This window comes from Atheta coriaria, unplaced genomic scaffold (genome assembly GCF_025399875.1).
Source record: "Atheta coriaria isolate IRGN ID8LTWV9N9 unplaced genomic scaffold, Caltech_Dcor_3.1 hic_scaffold_9_pilon, whole genome shotgun sequence".
Lineage (NCBI taxonomy): Eukaryota > Metazoa > Arthropoda > Insecta > Coleoptera > Staphylinidae > Dalotia > Dalotia coriaria.
The window spans coordinates 2,234,549-2,253,763 of record NW_027045451.1 but is presented as its reverse complement, the minus strand read 5'-3'; the positions used below and the strand labels follow the sequence as shown (position 1 = coordinate 2,253,763).

At 42.1% G+C, this 19,215-nt stretch overlaps 1 protein-coding gene and 1 long non-coding RNA gene across 6 annotated transcripts in view; one reads left to right on the top strand and one right to left on the bottom strand.

The window, feature by feature from the left end:
- Positions 1–19,215, top strand: part of side-VII (sidestep VII) — a 111,979-nt gene that overhangs the window by 33,221 nt on the left and 59,543 nt on the right. The window lies entirely within an intron of this gene.
- LOC135798957 (uncharacterized) overlaps positions 1–19,215 on the bottom strand; it is a 112,870-nt gene that overhangs the window by 75,809 nt on the left and 17,846 nt on the right. Inside the window, exon 3 of the long non-coding RNA XR_010549820.1 lies at positions 6,278–6,305. This is a non-coding gene — a long non-coding RNA (uncharacterized lncRNA). The remainder of the gene's footprint in view (positions 1–6,277; positions 6,306–19,215) is intronic.

Sequence of the window (19,215 nt, the reverse complement as noted above, 5' to 3'; positions counted from 1 at the left end):
AAATTCGCGCACATGCACACACGTCCACATTAATTTCCCGACGCCACTCTGGTGCGCGCAAACACCGCCTCCCCGCGTATGTAAGCCGCCGCGCATAGATTTGCAAGTCATCCAGCCGCCTTCTTCGCCAGCCACTCTTTGCGCTCCGCACGCGGTAAATTAGGGCGCAGTCAGATAGTGGAACATTGTTCATTACGACATTAGTTGTTCATTCGTAGATTCGCCGGAATCTAATTGAAGGGGACCTCGGCAAACTAGCACAATATAATTATGACCGTACACCATTCTGCACTATAACAACTGCGAGGGTTGTGTGCTCAATCCGTACGAGCACCGGATGCAAGAACTGGATTTAATTGTATCAAACGGAAAACAGCAAACGACCTTCATTACGTTATTTACTTAAACTTAATTTTTTGAAGCGATTTCCCCGGGAATACATTTGACAATTGGCATCGAAAATAAAACAGCGCAATGTGAAATTTTGTACCTACATCAAAAGAAGAAATCGTGTCCAAGTCCCCGCAAGGCATCTCCGTACGTGGCATACGTTGTGCATTTTATTCAAAAGTGGAAAACACAGTCGCGATCCAATTCAATCAGGCGCATTCCTCGCAGACTGCGACTATTGAATCGGTATTCGTGCGGAAACAAGTGCGGAGCGTCGAAAGCACAACCAGATATTTCATTCTGCATCAGAAATATTATTCATATTATTTGCTATTATACTCAACGAAATAATTGTGAAATAAAAATATTGTTAAAAGAAACATAGCCCCTTTTATCTTTATGATGGCAGCGCGCTAACATAAGAATAGTATAGGTAATAGCGCAAAAAAGAAAAACATACAATACGCAAATTTTGCGTGGCTGCAGAGGCAGCGAGAGTTCAAGTACGCTTATTTTCCATGCCTCCAATAACATAATTCTTGTTTATTGCTCCATATTACCGACGTTTAGTGCCCGTTATACGCACGGCGAAAAGTCGAACAGTGTAATTCCGCAAAAAAATTTACGATACACACATACTGGCAATTTGCGAAATACATCAAAACTAATTCGATCATCAGCAACATTTTCTCCCAAAATAACAGCTAACAAAATAAATTTATTTGTTGAAGAAGTTTTAGTTGAAGTAGTTAGGTACTATAGTATTTTGTGAATAGAACACTTTGTATTGCAAAACTGTGAAACACTTACAGCGTACCCTACCGGTGAGGTGTTAATTAGCCGCCTTTCACCAGCTTTGAATTGCTCTCGTAGATTTGCATTGGTTTTCTCGCGCGGGAGTAAAACGCGTTTGTTGTATGTTGTTTTTTTTATTTCTCTCGTTTCACACTCGCGTAACAAGCTCACGTGCAAAGTTATTTGAAAAATTGAAACGAAAATCAATGGAGTCCTGCTGCCTACGCCTACACCTCTTCTCGTTGGCGTTCTGTTGTTTTACTTTCATAACTTCATTTATTACCGGGGAGCAGCGAATATGTATTCGAGTGTATTCGCGCCACTAAAAGTTCAAATTTAAAACTTGTTTGCTCGGCGCTCGTTTTGCATGCAAGCGTTTTCCGGTGGCGGTGGCGGCGGCAAAAGTGCGCGCGCGAAGATGTAATATTAGACAGCGTTAGCCGGGATGTCGGATAACAACCTATTGGAACTCGCCCTCGAGAGTGGAATTCGCGCGCGCGTTCTTTCACGCACACATCGCGCCGATGAGCGCCGGAAGTTAAAGTTTTCGCTGCTCGGCGTAGTACACACGCGAAAATACATTCTACAATATCGAATGAAAAATGATGCTTTTTCAAGTTTCAGTCGAGTTTAAGAGTTGGAAAAAAATTGAGAGGGGAAAAACAACTTTTGCGCGTTTCGGCGTGTTACACAGGCTTTTAATAGTCATCTAGGTCGTGGAATTTATTAACGTTTTAATTCCAAATGATGTATTGTAAATTACTTCCACCCGCCGGCGCCCGTTATGACCCAAAACTAATCAAAAATAACTTTTTTCTTACGAAACATTTATTTCTGCTGATGCTCAATAATAAGAACATGATGGAAATTTGCTGTATCGCTGAAATTTATGTGCATACACTTCTCCTGCAGCACGCACTTTACGATTCTCTCCGTACGTCAATGGCGAGACAGGGACGCGAGAGAAAAAAGCTTGAATGCAGAGCAGCGCCAAAAAGTGTTTCATTCAGCGCACGCATTCACATTTCTTTTATCGCCTCGCCATGCGTTGAAACAGGTCCTAGCGGCGCGCATATCCGCAAATAAATTCGGGCCTCGAAAAGAAAAATACTCTATTTATCTTCAGCGCTGCAAAGCTACTCTCGGATATTCAAAATTGCGCGCGTTCTTCTTTCTTCCACGCGCGGGCGTGTATCCCTTTATAAAAATTCCATTCCGAAACTGAGCCACGGGGAGCAATAATACAAATTTCGAGTTGCAGCGCGGCTTAAAACGTTATAGGTAATAATAACGCGATACAATAAGCGCCCTCAGGGTATTTCATTTTTAATACTCGACGACTCGACTCTGGATAAGAGTCGAGTAGAGTGGGAGGGAGCCGTAAAGCGCTCACGCCATCCGCTGTGGTCGCAAACAAAAAGTTATAATTAAGCAACAAGAAGTTAAGTTTCGCATTATTGCATGGCACACGCACACGTGCTACAACTTCGCAGTTTCACCCCCTGCCCCACAACTTCACTCCTTTAACCGTTAAATTACTAACACAATAAATCTATGTGCTTTTTTTTTGTTGTTGTAAAAATCTTGTTTTGCTTGTTGGTTGGAAGAAGATTATTTTTGGTTTAGAAATGAATATGCGAGACAGACGCAGCAGAGGATGAGATGCTGTGTGCGGTGAAGCCAAGATCAAAGCATTTTGCAGAAGCTGCAGTTGACGCGGCTCTCCTTTTACCCATCATCCTCGGCATCCACACTTATAACCGCCAGCAGCGCCCGTCGAGAGCGCCAATATGTCTCGACAACGTTGGAGTTGATCGCGGCACGAATTTATTATAAATATTTTCGCCACCGGCCGACCCGCGGGGCAAAAAGTCAGCCATCAGCCGAACTAGAAGAAAAGCAACGCAAAGAAAATGATTTCATCGTTTCAGGCTGCGTCTACGAGTTGTCGAAGGAAATTAAAGAATGAGAGATGAAAGTGGAGATGGTTTTATACTGGCTGCTACCAAAAATAATTAAATTTTCCTTATCTTCCACAAAATAAAATAAAAATATTAATTTTATACTAACACAATAAAAGAAATTAAATAAATAAAATTATTTAATTCTTGATTATGAAGAATTTACTAAAAGTTAAATGTTTGGGTGGCATGTAAAAGGCAGTGGCTTCTTTGCGGTGGCCAGATTGGAATTTTAAATCAACTTTATAATAAACTTTCTGCAGCGCGCACTGCGATGAGAACGCGTGAGTGTGATGGTGGAGGCGCCGAGACTGCACCCACGCGCACATTTCTTCCCAAAGAAATTAAAAGCGAGCGCATTTAGTATGCCACCAATGTGCCATGCTTGAACCACTTTTTTTCGCCTGCATCTAAAGTCGTAGAGTTAAAAATCAATTTGATAAAAATTTGCATTTATAGCAGCGGATTAAGTATCAAATTTCAATTTGAGCATTATCAAATTATTTTCCTCCGCCGTGTTTGTTATGGTTGTTAATTTTTGTGCTCGCGCACTTTACAATGAATATACGGAAGCTTTTTGTGTGATAAGCAAGTCAAAGTTTGCTTTCTTGTTAGCACTTCGCTAAGAAATTGAAACCTACATAAGGCTAGCCATCAAGTTTTCCACGAAGACTTTTTGCTGATTCGCACGCGCGCTTCTTTGGACGCCACCGTTGTCGAAACCTCTTAAATGTAATTAATTACGTTCGAAACACGTACGAAAATCGATATTGAAACAACAACAACAAGCGAATTTTGTCTGAGCTTCTGTTTTCGTGCGGTGCGCGCGCCAACAAACGCAAAAAAGCGCGCGCGCGCAACTTTAATTACTTTACCTTGCCGCAGATGCTAATTAAATATTATATAAATTTGCTTTAAACTTAACTTTTATATCCATAACGCGGCTGATGGCGATGTAATGATGCAACCCGTATTAGTAGTAATCCGGCGTTATTTATATTCTTTAGTAACGCCAATTAGGGTCAGGTAATTACGCATATTTGCACATAAATGAAGCGGCATACATGTGATTCATTAAAATATGTATTGTCAGATACTTCCACACGAGACACGGAAACTTTCCACAATGGTGAGTGAAGTCTAAATATGAAATCGCGTGTCTGACGTCTTTCAGAAAATGGGGTAATTTGTTGGGTTATTTTTTGGTTTTTTATTATCCGCCAAATATTGCAAAAGAGTTCAAGGAAAATCAATTATTTATCAATTATGCAAAATTAATTTAATTTTTCCGGTGAATTGTTTTCATTTATTGTGTTGTCGTAAATAAAGAAAACAATTTGTTGGAATTCAAGTTGAGAATTGAATTGGCTGCTTTGCAATTCGCACTTTTTTCGCAGTCTCAGTCGCCGGCTGTAATTAACTAATTATTCTAGACAAAAGCAAATTAATTCCATTGATTAAGCTTTGCGTTAATGTGTCCCAACAGCACAGTAAACAAATACTGAATGAAAATTCAAATGAGAACAAATTTTCATCCGCGCAACTCTTTAAAAAAACAAAGCGCGGCGAACAAAAAAAGTTAATTAAGTAAGAAATTTATTTGTACATAATAAAATAGGCGCCCTAGTCGGTAGCGTACTTTTAATTTCGGCGCGTTTCGGCGGAGAATTTTCGGCGCGGCCCTAAAACAATACCGAGTGAAAATAATTTTCCGTTCAAATATTTTTTGTTGTTTTTGTTTCGCATCAAGCAGCATATTGATGTTATTGAAGCTGCCATAAAGCCTTTTCACTCATTGTGCCGACGACAAACGTACGGCGGTAGCGTTCGAAATAACAAAACGCAAACACAAAACAATACCGATCCGAGAGCGCGCGCGAAAAAAAGAATCACCATCACGCGCTACCAGGGGAAACAGTAAAGAGCGAAAAGGTTTGCAATGAAGTAAAAGTGTTCTATTAAGGTAAAAGGTGCGCTTTTATTGCCCACCGCCATTGTCGGCGTGTACATTGAAAATAAAACTACTTTTTCCATTAGCCGCTGTTTTTCCGCGGAAAACACAACAATACGCATTGAATTCTTGAGCTTGAGCGCCGACATCGAAGCGAATCACCACAAAGCATATTTCATCGGCTAATTTTACAAATTACAACACACAAAAAACGTTTCCTTCCTCTCAGCGGACCTCAGCGAGCAAATCAACGCTAATATTTTTTTCATTTTTCTTCCGGCCTCAAAAAAAATTATTGCGAATGTAAAAGCGCGGGTTAAATAAGGCTAAAAAGTCCCTAACACCAATTAGTAATTCTAATTGATCTTAAATTGAATTTGCGCACGCACAAATTAAACTCGTCCGAAAAGTGCGCTCGCGCCAGGAAAAGAAAGCAAAACGCCGGAGCATCGGTGAGAGTTAAGGAGCCGGCGCTAACTTCGTTTCTCGTAAATAATTGAAGAAAGTGCTTCAAGTTCGCGAGCGCGTCGCGAGACTTTCGGGAACAAAAAGTCGAAACAAAGTTGAAAGCGAAAAGCCCGAGGAAAGTAATTTAAATATAAATAAAATATTACTTATGCATATACAGCGCATTATTCATATTAGATATTTAATTCGGGGCGGGCAGATTGAGCGTGGAAATTACAACTGCGCATGCGCGCGATAAAAACCGCAACAAAAAATACAACAAAAAAAAAATCAGTTTCCATAAACAATAATTTACATTTGTATTATTTAAATACATGTGCGCTTTCTTTTTTATAATTTATACACGGCGTATCGCGCTGTTTAATTATTCATGAACGTTTGCACACACGCGACGATCAAATATCACCAACCAATCCTATCTTTATACATCGCATGTACAATTGTAGGAATACACATCGATCCCGCGGGAGCGATGTGCATCGCGCGGAATAAAAAAGCGTATATTCATAAACGTGCCGATAAATCCGCGCGCAGCGCGCACGACACCAACCCTCATGAAGGCAATTTAAACGTCCTATCAGTATGTGTACGGCATTGCAATTCTATGAGATACCTTCATGTAAATTTAAATTTAATTTTTATCTACAGCGTGTTTACTCTTTACACTTTTTATACTTCGTATATTCAATTGAAAAATATTTATTTTACTCACCATGACGTTGAAAACCGAAAATCTGATCCTGAAACAAAAATAAAATTATTATTGATTGTTTTTAATTATAAACAGCCTGTATTAGTATTTAGCCAGTGGTTGGAATTGAATCTTCTACTCAAAGACCACCCCCACCCTAATTCTAGCTCAAGCCAAAGCGTGGCAACTAAATTTAAACGAATGATTGTTATGTGGAAGTTTAATATAATAGCCCGCCGGAGTTCGCCCGGTAACAGTTGGTAGTAATGCATTTTCATTGTCCGCAACTTTCACAATAGCTTCTCAGCGTGCAACTACCCTCGATGTGGTATGGTGGCCCAATATCGTTTCACCTGCTTCTTTTTTCTTCATTAAATCCGTCCGTATTAGTTTAAACTTTAAACTATTAAACTGTTTAGCTGTTTAGGATAGAATGCAGCTCGCGTTCAAATAAGCACGCTCGAGGGTTGTTTGTTGATGGAATAAAATATAATATCGATAGAGATCGATTTCGATGTGTCGGGAGGCACTCGGAGCCACTTGTATTAATATCCATCGAGGATGCGTATGTGTGCCAAGCGAGTGTTTATTTATCATCGTTCATCTTTCAGCTGTCAACGGATAAATAAACAATCTTGTTTGACGTGCGCGTCGTCTGCGCTCTGTTTGCACAAGTCACAAATTTATGTAGGATTTCGGCGAGCATACTTTTGGCAAATAGCTGGAATTTATTTTCGGACGAAAGAATTTGGAATATCTTGCATTCTTATTCAACGTGTTGGTATGAATATATTTTATTGGTTTTTCTACTTCCACCTTTAAAACGGTTTTGAGGCACAAAAAGTGATACTTTATACACGGATAGCTATAGCTGTGACTAAAGTATTTTATTCACGGGTTTTAGCCACCGATTTTGTTTTAATTTAATTTTTATGTGATTTGATTTACCAACTGAACTCAGGCTTTCGCAAAAGATTACTTTACCATGGAATGACATGGTCACGGTCGGGTTATTAATCACGCCACTTAGCGCCGCACTCTACCCCATAGTTTCTTTCTTTTGTTTCCACCCCTTTATCTACGCGCGTCCTTACGCCTCTGCGCACCTTAGCATAATATAATAAATTAATGGAACCCGCCACGCCGTCACCACCGCCGCCGCCGGTTCGAAAACCTTTCCTTTTACTCACCCTAGCAGTGTATTGTAACAATCTCGATCCGCGCATTAAATTAATGAACTCCATTAGCTCGCATATATGTATATAGGTACCTGTGCGCATGCGCGCGTGATCCCCTCAAACGTCCAGCGCACGAAAATTCGAAATCATAATTGATCATTCTCACTTCGCATTGCGGAATCTACGATGTTCGCATTATATATCGCATTAGTCTCGAGGGTGAAGGAAACTTCGCGCGCACCGCGACCGCGTCATGCGGAGGTGGTGTGTGTGTTTTTTGGTAATTTAGTTTCGTCAAGCTCGGGGCGCTACAAGTTTTTGCTCTCCGCGGCATTATATCGCCAAATGCAATCTGTTAATGCGCTCCGCGCGTCGTATCAAATTCTAAACGCACATACGTTTGGACAGGCATTAATTGCCGCTAATTTATTACTGCCCGCCAGACGATAATAAAACCAGCTATTCCAAGATTTATCTTGCTGTCTACAGCGAAGTGCTCAAGTATCATAAGTTGTCTTCGAAGAAGAAGAAAAAAACAATGAAAAGGTTGATGTAATCTGATTTGGTATTTATTAGATTTATTTTTACCGTAACTTTTACGCAGAATCAAAAAAAGCAAAGAAATAAACAAGATATTTGTTTAAATTGAACTTGCATTTCTATTGGATATTGTTGAATTCGCGGAAAGTACAAACGATCAATTTAATATCACATTCTTTCTTGGCATATTGCGTAACAAAATATGCAGCTTTCGCAGAATTGATTAAAACCACGCAAGAGAGGAAAAAACCGTTGTAGGTGTATGCGCATGTTGTTATAAACTGTGTGGATGTTTTCTTTGTGCCCTTTTTATATTTTATGCCGCGTCGTGCAAGCGCTCCAGAAGCGAATTTCTGCGAAATTACGTAATAGACGCTGGTCTAATGTGTGGCGTGAGCGCAAAAAAACTGGTACGTGTGAAAGACACTTGTCTGCAGAGTAAAAAACACTCGTCCGCACTTATCCGTGGATATTCTCGCCGAGGCGAATCAAAAAGCAGACAAGCGCACACACGCTGCTGCGAGGATGTTTTACCGCATCGCCTTCCTGCTTTACTGCCTTTTGCTTCGCTCGGGATCTCATGTGCGATGACGAGCCAACCAGCAGGCGTCACACGCCTGGATCCTTCTGATGAGCGCAGGAGGCGAGAAAACGCTCGGGCAATTTTCTTCTTATATATGCCAGTCATTCATTCACTCAGTCACTTAGACGCGATGAAAATTTGATTTTCGGCCATCGAACCGTGCGCGAGCGCAATCTTTGCATCAATTTTCCATCAAATTTCATCGGAAAAATGCGTACACGCGGATTAGATTCCTGCGGTGTGTTTTCTGCCGGTTTTGCATTTTGTTGGTTGCACGGGAGGCAAAAAATCAATTGCGCTCTGGGTATACACACCAACCAAGCTGATGTTGTTCTATGGTTTGGGTGCTGCGCCACGCATCGCTGCTCTTCTATTTGTTGTCGCCAATCGGACGTTACGTCCGATGTGTCCGGACAACTAAAGCCTTTCAAGCTTATCCAGCACTATGCCACTATGCTTCCTAAACTACTAAATACAGGGTGCTTACAGTTTCCACATTGCACATTTTCCATCCCACGAAATCAACAAAAATACATTCCCTAGCTGAATATTTAGTTAAAATACATCCGTATGGAAAGGTCTGTGCTCACCGCTCGAGATTGGTCATTAATATAGCAATCCTTCGGTATTCGAACAGAGTTATCTTTAGATATCACCACAACAAAACAGCCCAACGCCACGGGGAAGAGCTATTGCTCTGGCGGGCATGAATGTTTTAGTATCGGGGTAGCAATAAATAAATGCCCGCCGCGTCGTAACGCCCTTTCGATTCCTGCCGAAACGCGCCGAACTGGTTCTGGTCGAGGCCCCACTTTCCAGAGAGGGTTCCGATTTATCGTCAGGAGTTACGTAGACGTGCCAAAAACAAAACGACAATAAAACTTTGCACAATGTATATGCGCGTTAATTAAAGCGCCAAGCATGTTGTCAATATTTTTCGATACAGAGAAAACCCTTCATCCTTTAACTTAAAAGCCCCGCGTGTCAGGAAATACCAAAAGTATCGGCCGCAGAGGAGATTTCCGTGAGTGTGTGCAGCAATATACCCCGGCGGAATGCACAAAGAATAAACTGTATCATCGCACGCTGCGCCGGATAGATGTGAAAGCTCTTCGCGAAGCATTTTAACCCAGTTTGGCGGCGTGAACTCGCGGACGCTGTTCATGCATTATGCATTTTCTTCGGCAGGCCATTTCTGCACACGCGCTATTCATTCGTTCGCTCATTTTCTGATATACACGACGTGTAACACGCTGATGCGTCGAGACTTTTAATGATGCTCGCCCTTTTATTTACGCTATATAGCTTTAATCATCATTTCGAATTATTTACTTTGCATATTTATGCAGAAATTTCCGTTTTTTGCGCATGCACTTTATTAATTTCGTTGAAGGCTTAATAACATTTGTATTATAATGAGCTGACATGGATGCGAGTTGTTAAAAATTCCAAACTCTTATCGCATTAGGTAGAATTAGGCCCATTTTTCATTTTTTTCCATAACATAATTACACCTTCCTTTGTTTTGACGTAAACTTTTTCAAACAACGAAAAAATTGATTTTTTTCGTAAATGTCATACAAATTGTTATTTAATTATGTATTTTATGATAAAGTTATAGTAAAATACTGTTTTTATTCATAATTAATCTAAATATGTCTAATTTTCAATCGACACTATTAAAGATTTGCGCCTGGATCATATTTCTATTTCACTCCGACCATCGATTTGGCCGCATTTGGCGTCTGTTTACATAATTTATAACCGCAGCGATTGGAAAGTGCGCGCGAGCGGTTTCGGGGAAAAGACGAAAGCTTAGCCTGGGCAAAGCTGCGTGTTTCCCGGCGGCTCAACTGTTTAAAAAGCTATAAATCATTCGGCTGTCGCCGTTCACTGCCGCATATATAGCTTTCCACTACCATCGTAGGACTATTACGGCGACTGCTACAAGATGAAAAAGTTTAAAATACGCGCGGCGCCACCCCACGCGTGTCCTCCAATTCCAACTCTCACAGCCCTTGAGCAATCGCGCTAAGATCTGCGCGCACTCACACGCGTCCCCACCAGCAATGTCACCTTAAAAAGTGCGCTCGAAGAAAAAAAATTAGCGAAAAGCCAGAATTACGTCAATACGAAAATATATAAACTTTTTCGAAAGTATGCCGCGACCTTCTTCATTCCGCGCGCGAGCTTTCCGCACGCATACACCACTCCGCGCCATTGTTATAAACTTTTTTGTTCACAGGGTTCATGCCAAACAAAAAAGTTGCGGCGACCTGCACGAAACATGATTAACTGTATTATATGCACGAGTAAACCGAAAAAAGGTGCTTTATAAACCTATGTACTCGTTTTTTTTATCTGGAGCGTAAAAAAACATGCTGAAAGTTTAATTTACTTCGTTGTTATAGCGCGTATTGTTTCGGCGCATATATCAAATTGTATTAAGCTTGGATTCGTATTTTTTATGTTCCAGGTGAGCGCAGGAGGGACACGCAGGGGACACGCGCGCACAGCTGTGGTCCGGCGATTTGTTAATGGCGAACAAATCGCCACTGCAGGTGCTGCAGGTCGGGGCCGGCGCTGACGCTAATTAATGGTCGTTGATTACAAATATACAACGGATTTGTGAGTCTGTGTGCTTTGCGCGTCCAACGAGTGCCCTCTCATCAAAACCGCCCGCGTCCACGTTCGGACATTTGTATCGACATCAAAGCGACCTGCTGCGGGGGGCCTCCTGTCGGATTCAATTCGCGGCGCACGTGTGTTTTGCGAATAATTAACGAGATATCATGGACAAATGCTTGCGGGGATTAATTCGGTCATAAATAAACGAAAATCTTACCCCAACTAGACTCGCACGTCACGTAATATAGTATTTAATTATGTTAATTTGTAACACATTGAAGATTTTCTAATTATTTAGAGCGAAGTAATATTAAATGCCGAAATGTCTTGTCGCTTGTGCGTCGACATTCACATATTAGTTGTACACTTGATGTGACATTTGCTGAGTAAGATTAATTAAAATCGTCTGATGTATGTCGTCTAATTAGTGTGTGAGTAAAGCAATTTGCGATGGAGTGACAGATATCGCCATCGTCGCTTCTTCATCTTCCCTTCTTCGCACCCGCGCGCACTCATAGGGTGTCCCGCGATGTCGTAAAACACCCGACGTTGCTTTTAATACGGCGTACATGTGCTGCGCGTCGCCATGTCGCATTCCGTTGATTTTCTCTTTCTTCATCTGTACGTCAGCCGCGCGGCGCTCGCCTGTCAATGTCACAGGTATATCTACACGCTGTGAAGAAATAAAAGCGGCCGTACTTTCTTAACGAAATGAATTTCATTCGCGCAACGCGGATAATACATGTTAAAACTTTGCGTTAACGAGACAGCAAAATTGCCGCCAATTTGCGCGCGGCGCGCGGATGTGCGGAAAGTATGCGGAGAAGAAAATCGGAGCATTCATTCAACCGACGACTAATCCCAATTTAATTACCCGGCCGAGGTTACGCCACACACACACACACACAACGCATTGCAAAGTGTTTCGTTGCGTCAGCATCAGTACCTAATAGGTACATGAAATAAAAAATAAAAACATCAGCACAAGCCAAAAATTTGCAAATCCACGCTGTCGTTTTTATTTAATTAAGAATTAAACCCGGAGAGCTTGCAAAACGGCCCCCAACAAGCGGGCTTAGCTGAAATGCGCGTGCGCGTGCACCGAGAGTGAGTGACTACCGTCACGTGAATTTTAATTCGGCCATTAATTTCGGATTTTGTAATCACGGGGCAATTTTTCGAACAAAAAAACGCGCGCGCGACGTTTACATTCGGACAAACGAAGTGGCAGAGACGTAACATGAACACGCAATACGCCTCGAGGTATTAACCATTTTTTTCATTCTCGCTGCGCGCAGAAAATCCTACGACCCTTTCACACAGCTTTCGTGAATTTTTCTACGGTCTACGGACATATGCACTAGGACCACTTCGTATATTTGCTTCAATAATGCATGCGGTAGTGTCTAGTGTCTAGCTGCCATAGAAAAGGCGCTTTTCCGGAAAAAGACAGGCGAAATGAATGGACGGGATATTTTCCAAACTACACACTTCTAACCGTTTTTAATTACTACGAGGTTTTTAATTAAAACCATGCGATATTTTTTACTCTTTTCGGGGTATTTAAGTTCTGGCCATGAGTTTTAAACGTTCTTGCAAAGCTGACATCATTATGAACTAAATTTACACCGCATTAATTATAATCTATTCAATTATGCGTGGAGTAAGATTTTGTTGTTTGAAGTGTCTTTGCAGTTTTGCAGTTTTCCATAATGAGAGGACATCCTTACTATGCGGTGCTGGATGGATGCACTTTATGCGATTCGAAGTGCACTGCTTGTGTTTTATTATGGTGTTAAGTTTTGTTTATGTTTAGTGCATTGAATTTCAGAGATTAGCGTCGGGGCGCAGTGTCTAGACTTTCCGGACTCGACTTGCCTCGGCTGTTAATTATTCTAATTTATCATCTCGGTGCGCACGCCCCGCTAAATTGTAGCACATAGTAAAATAATGTTTTCATTAAATTTGCAAATTTTTGTGTAATTTTATTGTGCAAACTACAACGAAAAAAAGAGGTTATATTAAATGCAACATAGGCAACCATGTTGACATTGAGCCAGCTAGGTAGAACCACAATGAGATTAATTGATAGTGAGCTAGTATTATCGCCCTCGCACGCGTCATATAATAATTTAACACTCGAGCGACCGAACAATGCGCCGTCGTCTTCGAGCTGCTTATCATTTATTTACGACTGTGTAAATAATTGTCGTGTCGCGCACATAAGTTCTAACCTAACCTCAACATAAATTTAACTCTACCACACACGTGATAAAAAATTTAGTCGGAAACTTTTGACCATGAATACAGTGTTTTTCTTGCCTGCGCAGGAAACTTCAAGTGGAATAATTATTTTCGTTGCGCGCGTCGACCATCATCGATGCATGGACGATGCGGCGAAATAGAACAATTTATATCTATTATGTTCAGGACATTAACTCACTTCAAAATTACATTCGACGCTCGCTGCTCGCCCATGCCGGATTACAACTATGTGTAGTGGTGGTATTTTACTGGTCGTCGGCTGGGCTTGTTTGCTTTGTTCGGGGCGCTCGCTCTATTACTGTTAGACGACGACCGGCTGCCGGGTTGCCGGATCGCGTGGTAAATGGTGGTAGTTTTCCGACGCTAGTTTTCCACTCTTTCGTTCGACTGATAAATAACACGAACGCAGTTCACAGTTAAACACACCCACACACATTCCCAATAAAAAAACATAATTAAATTTAAATCTTTGCTCCGCCCTGATTTTGATTTTGTTCTACTGCGTCGACGCAGTAGCGCCAAGTGTGGTGTGAAGCGTAACAGGTGCATTGAGAGTAAATTAAGCGCTGTCTCTATTAAACACCGCTTAGACTACGTAAACGACGGAACTATTCAAGACTATTAAAAGTTACTCGGAATTGAGTAAACGCGCCGTGACGATAGCTGCGATTTTTGGCGGATAAGCGCCAAGTTGTAACACAAATAGTTACTCACTTATTATATGTACCCACCGCGGAAGACATACAGCGATACCGAGTTGTGTTGATTTTAAATCAGCACAAGTACGGATTCACCGCGTGCCGTCCTTTTTAGGGGCGCACAAAGTTGTGGGGCGTCGCACAGTCTCACCGCCTGAATTAATATTGACACTAAGTTTAAAATGAGATTACTTATTGCGTGTTTGCGGATACATTGTAATATTCTAAATGACTTATTTATGCACACGAAATATATCTCAATACAAAAACCGTGTTTCAGAACAATTTAGAAGGAAATAAATGCAAATAAAAATATAGAATGATAAATTTCACTTGAGGATTCACCAGGTGGGCGCAAAACTAATTCGCCTCGATTTAATTATGAAATACTTGTCGTATCAATCAAATCAAAGTCAGGTGTGTCTGAACACGTAACACACTTGACGTGCGCGCGTCTCATTCGAGCGTTTTTTCTTTTATAAATCGCTTGTCGTCGACATTTTCGCAGCGCGCACCTGAGCGTTCCATTCCATTGTACCCTTTAAATTTCCCTCCACGCTCTCACGTCAATTGCTCAGAGCCGCCACCCTCGTTCGCGCGCCAAACATCTCCTTCTGCTCGTTCGCGTCTCGAAACGGTGCTACACTCGAGAATACGTGAACACTTAGCCTTCGATGCTTTGATGTCGCTTATGCGTAGCCTGCAAAATAGAAAGGGGGTGCGCGCCGCCCGCGTTAATTGAAAATTATTGTCCGACGGCGGCGCCATTTTTTCCAAGGCTCCAGCAGACTGAAACGCGACGCGCGCAGATTAGACGTACGTGCACACTCGAACACGTGCGGCCATAATTTTCCATTTTATCGAATGCCATTGTGTTTTCGTTTCGTTCGTGATCCATTCCGCCACCGCCGCCGCCGACGTCGTTGAAGCACAATAAAACAAAAATGATAAATGAAAGATAGCAAATACGACGCGCCAGAATGACACACATTGTGTGTGTGGGTGTGTGTACACACGCACCGAATCGATTTGTAAGCATGGAATAAAAACTGAGGTATCTATTATTTCACCGAGGAAAACTTGCACAACTTTTACCGACTCCAATTTCGGAGTACATTAGACCAGCGGCGATGACGATGACGAAAACGCGACAAAGCCCGGCTAGTTTGGGGGCGGCGGCAGCGTCGACGACATGAACAAAGTCAATTTTCATAAGAGCCGACGCCGAACGCTTTCGAAAGCTTTTAAAGCTCCATTGGGGGTTTTACGCTCTGATCTCTAATCGTGTGACTTTATCTCTTTCCTGTGCGCTGAAGAATTGATCCGCGTGCATTTGGACGGATGGATAACCAACTTAGTCTCGCGATATAAAACTTAATAGCAACTCACTTGCTCACTACTTCAACCACACACTTTTGTAGATAAGTATTATTTGCATAAAAATATTCCATTGTTTTGTTTGGCGTCTGAAAAACTTTCTAAGCAGATATAACAAGAAAAGTTATTCAAGCTTTAAATATTCGGAGTGCGCAATTCACTTTTGGCTTTCTCCATAAATGTTCCGTTAGCACCTGCGACCCCCTCCCTGTTTGGAGGGAGCAGAAGTCTCTTTCTAACATGATTGAATTTTGACTTCAATTTGCTCCTAGCCGTGGACTTTTTCTATCTCCAAATCTCCATTTGGAGTTAATTGTATTTCGTCGAATAAAAATAAAAGTTTCAATCAAACTTTCTGGATAATATAGAAAAAGAAACGCGCCGGCGCCCCCAACTATGTTTGATAACTTTCTCTGTTTTCCATTCGGGCAAAGTTTCGGTTGTCTTCGACGGGGCGCCGATTTGAATAGGCACGCTTTTTCCAACCTTTTCACAACCTTCGCATGACTTTCCCATGTGAATAGCGCAGCGAGATGGAATCTTTTGTCGGGCAAAGTTCCCCGAAATTTATAAATTCACATGTTTTCCCAACGCATTTGCCTCTCCATTTGCTGTCGTTTCGAAATGGTAATAATGCCACGCAAAGATCACCGGCATGATGACTGCGAACGTCCGGCGTTTTAATGCTATGAATGCAAGGCGCCGAACAAGAAAGTAATAAAAAATATCCGTCAAGTTTCCAAAAAGATGTGCACACACCACGGCCATAATGGCCGCCGCCGCCGCCAAACCACCAGAAGAGACTAATAGTCAGCTCTGGAGATCTCGCGTTTTACGTCGCTTCTTTTTTATATTTATTTCCACTTTCTTCCACTCATTCATCGCCTTAACTTTTATGTTTACGCCTGGTTATCTAATAAAAAAAAGCAATGGCCATTAACTCATTAATGTTACAATCTCTTAAGACTTAACGGATAAAAACGGCAGCGCGGCGCTGACGTGTTAACAGCTTGCGTAAACGTGCAATTGATGTTACTGACACTCAGCGAGAGGGCAAACTACTTGCCTTTATTTGTTTACGTCTTCCTCCGGGTCGCGTATTGATTAAAAGAGCTGCGGGGAAATTGGAACAATGAACTTGCTCCGAGCGCGTTTGCAAGTTTTTGGCAAGCGGCGCAAACAAACGGTTATGATGCACGACGACCGGGAAGCAGTCGGGAAGAAAATTAATGATTGCTTCCCAAAAACCCGAGGATACTATTTATTCAAATAATCCGAATGCCACCGACGCGGAAAGTTGTGCGCACGCCGAAAACGGCTTGTAATTATTTCCGCCCGCCATCACCTTGACTCAAGGAGGAGAGGGCAAGTCGTGTTCAATTATTGCGAATCCAGTTAGATTTTCAGCAACTATGTACGCGCACAAGTCGGAAGTCATTTTACGAGTCATAAATACATGGTTAGCTCTTCTTAACTAACGCATTTCGTGTTTCCTCTCGGTTAATTTATTAACGCTGCGTTTTTTACGGTCGCGTCTTGTGGAGCTGAAGGTACAATGCTAAGAAACAAGAACACGCCACTGCCGCCGCCGCCGCTGCCGTCCGGAAAGCATAATCTCTTTGTTTGTGTTCCACAGCGGCAGCAGAATAGAGCGCAACACGAGTCAGAGAAGCGGCAGCAGCAGAGAAAAAAAAAACGTAAAAACAAGGCGCTAATACTGAGTATGGCGAATAAAGGGATGAAGCAAACCGTGGGAGTCTTTGGGAGATAGCGTCGCTGCGGCATAGAAGCAAGGAAAAGGGATCAGGAGGCGAAACAATGACCGAAACCGGATTTACAATAAATTGCTAATACAAGCCCATGTTGCAAAAAATCATTTGCGTGAGCACACTACAATCGCGCACACATAGGTACGTGCGATGGCATTAGGGTGGCGTTTTTGGGCATTCCGTATAATCCCACCTCCGGTAGGCCCCGGCATTAAATATTTATGAAAGTGTTTGTCTTCCCGCATGCCGCCCGCATAGTTAGAGCTGAAAAAGGCGGAAGTCAATTGTGGCGCGCACCTGGAATCGGAAAGCAAGCCCCGAAACGTGGAAATTCATTTAGCTGCAATTAATTCCTACTTGTCGTTAATTAAATAGACGCGCGATATTCCCGGCCGGGGCGATAAATACTCCATTCGGAAACGGAAAGTGAAAAAGTGTTTGTTTCGCTTTTTCGCTTTAGTTCGGCCCGTAATTATGTCGGTTTTCAATTTAGTGATATTGCCCTTATCGACGGAAGGCACGTAGAGGTATAGGTGGAATTGGATAAATGAGGAAGAGGAACTAATTAGGAAAACCGGGGATAACGTTTGCTGTTTGCCATCGGCGACGCGCGAACATCCCAATGTAGGCCAAAACGAAGCGGAAACAAGCTGCGCCACCTCTAGCAGTTTATCAAACTAATTTAAACCTATTCAAGTTTATTTTTAAAAAAGGACCAAAAATCTAATTACGTCTAAGTGTATCCAAATTGCTTTAGATTGTGCGCGCTGCTTTAGTTTAGCTGAGTCTCAGCATGTGCGCTGCCAAATTTGAAACTTTCGGGCCGATGCAGCGCGCGAGCGGCGAATTGCGTGCTTGTTCCTTGTGGTCTTCGGACGAAGGGGGTAATAAGCATTATGGACCTGGTCTTAGCCGCGCACGGTCTTGGACCGCTGCGTTGCCGTCTTTATGTTTAAGTTTGGTGAATTCGGGTCGAATTAATGTCATCCTCAGAGCATCTCCACTTGCCTTTTATAATGCGTCCGACGTAGACCACCCACAACTTTGGTACCACACACGCCCGCGCTGGGGTATTGTGTGTTTGATGTTCTCCTAACGACACAATGGCGATGCTTCTCTGCACAGTATCAACAATTGTGGCGGAAGCAAGCAACCGACGGCAATAATTACAAATGCCATGGATGTGTGTTGCTGTGTATGTGTATAGTGTGACAGTGCACAGGCAATTTTTATTTCATTAGCCCTTTTTGTCAACTTGCGATTGCTGCTAGCTTTCCGGCGTTTTTTAAATAGTTTTGCCACTAATGCAAAAGTCGGGAGCATCCTCAAACACAAACGCCGAAATCATTTCAACATCAAGTCCTCGTCAAGGCCCTAATTCCATTTGGGTTTTTTGCGCGGCACGCCATCAGCGATAGGAAGCGTCGGTGCAAAAAGCTCACCGGAAATAAATCAGTCTCAACTGGAAGAAGAGTCCGGACAGTTTAGGATCTTCTTGCGTGCGCGGTCGAGCTTTTTCTTTTCCTGTTTGGTTTCATACGCGTTGCTCGTGGCGAAGTTTCGAGGCCATCAAATTCATTCGTTAGTTTTCGGTTACAAATGTAACACTCAAATCAAATAATTAATGATTTTTTGCGTCTCTAAAGCTATTTTCTTTTGCCGAGAGTGGAAAAAGTTTAATTTATCTACGTGTGCGGGGTATTTTTTTCGTCGTTTCTTTCATTGCACAATTTATATGTAATTAAGTTTAATAGAGGACATTCACGGAAGAGTGACTTAACTTAATTTCTAGCTCTAGCTCCACTGCGCTCGTTCGCCCCGTCTCGCATTAACGAAGTTTTATATCCAATGACGCTTTTATTATTATTATCCTTTTCGCTCTGTTCTATCATGAATAAGTCAAACTTCTTCGGAATCATCG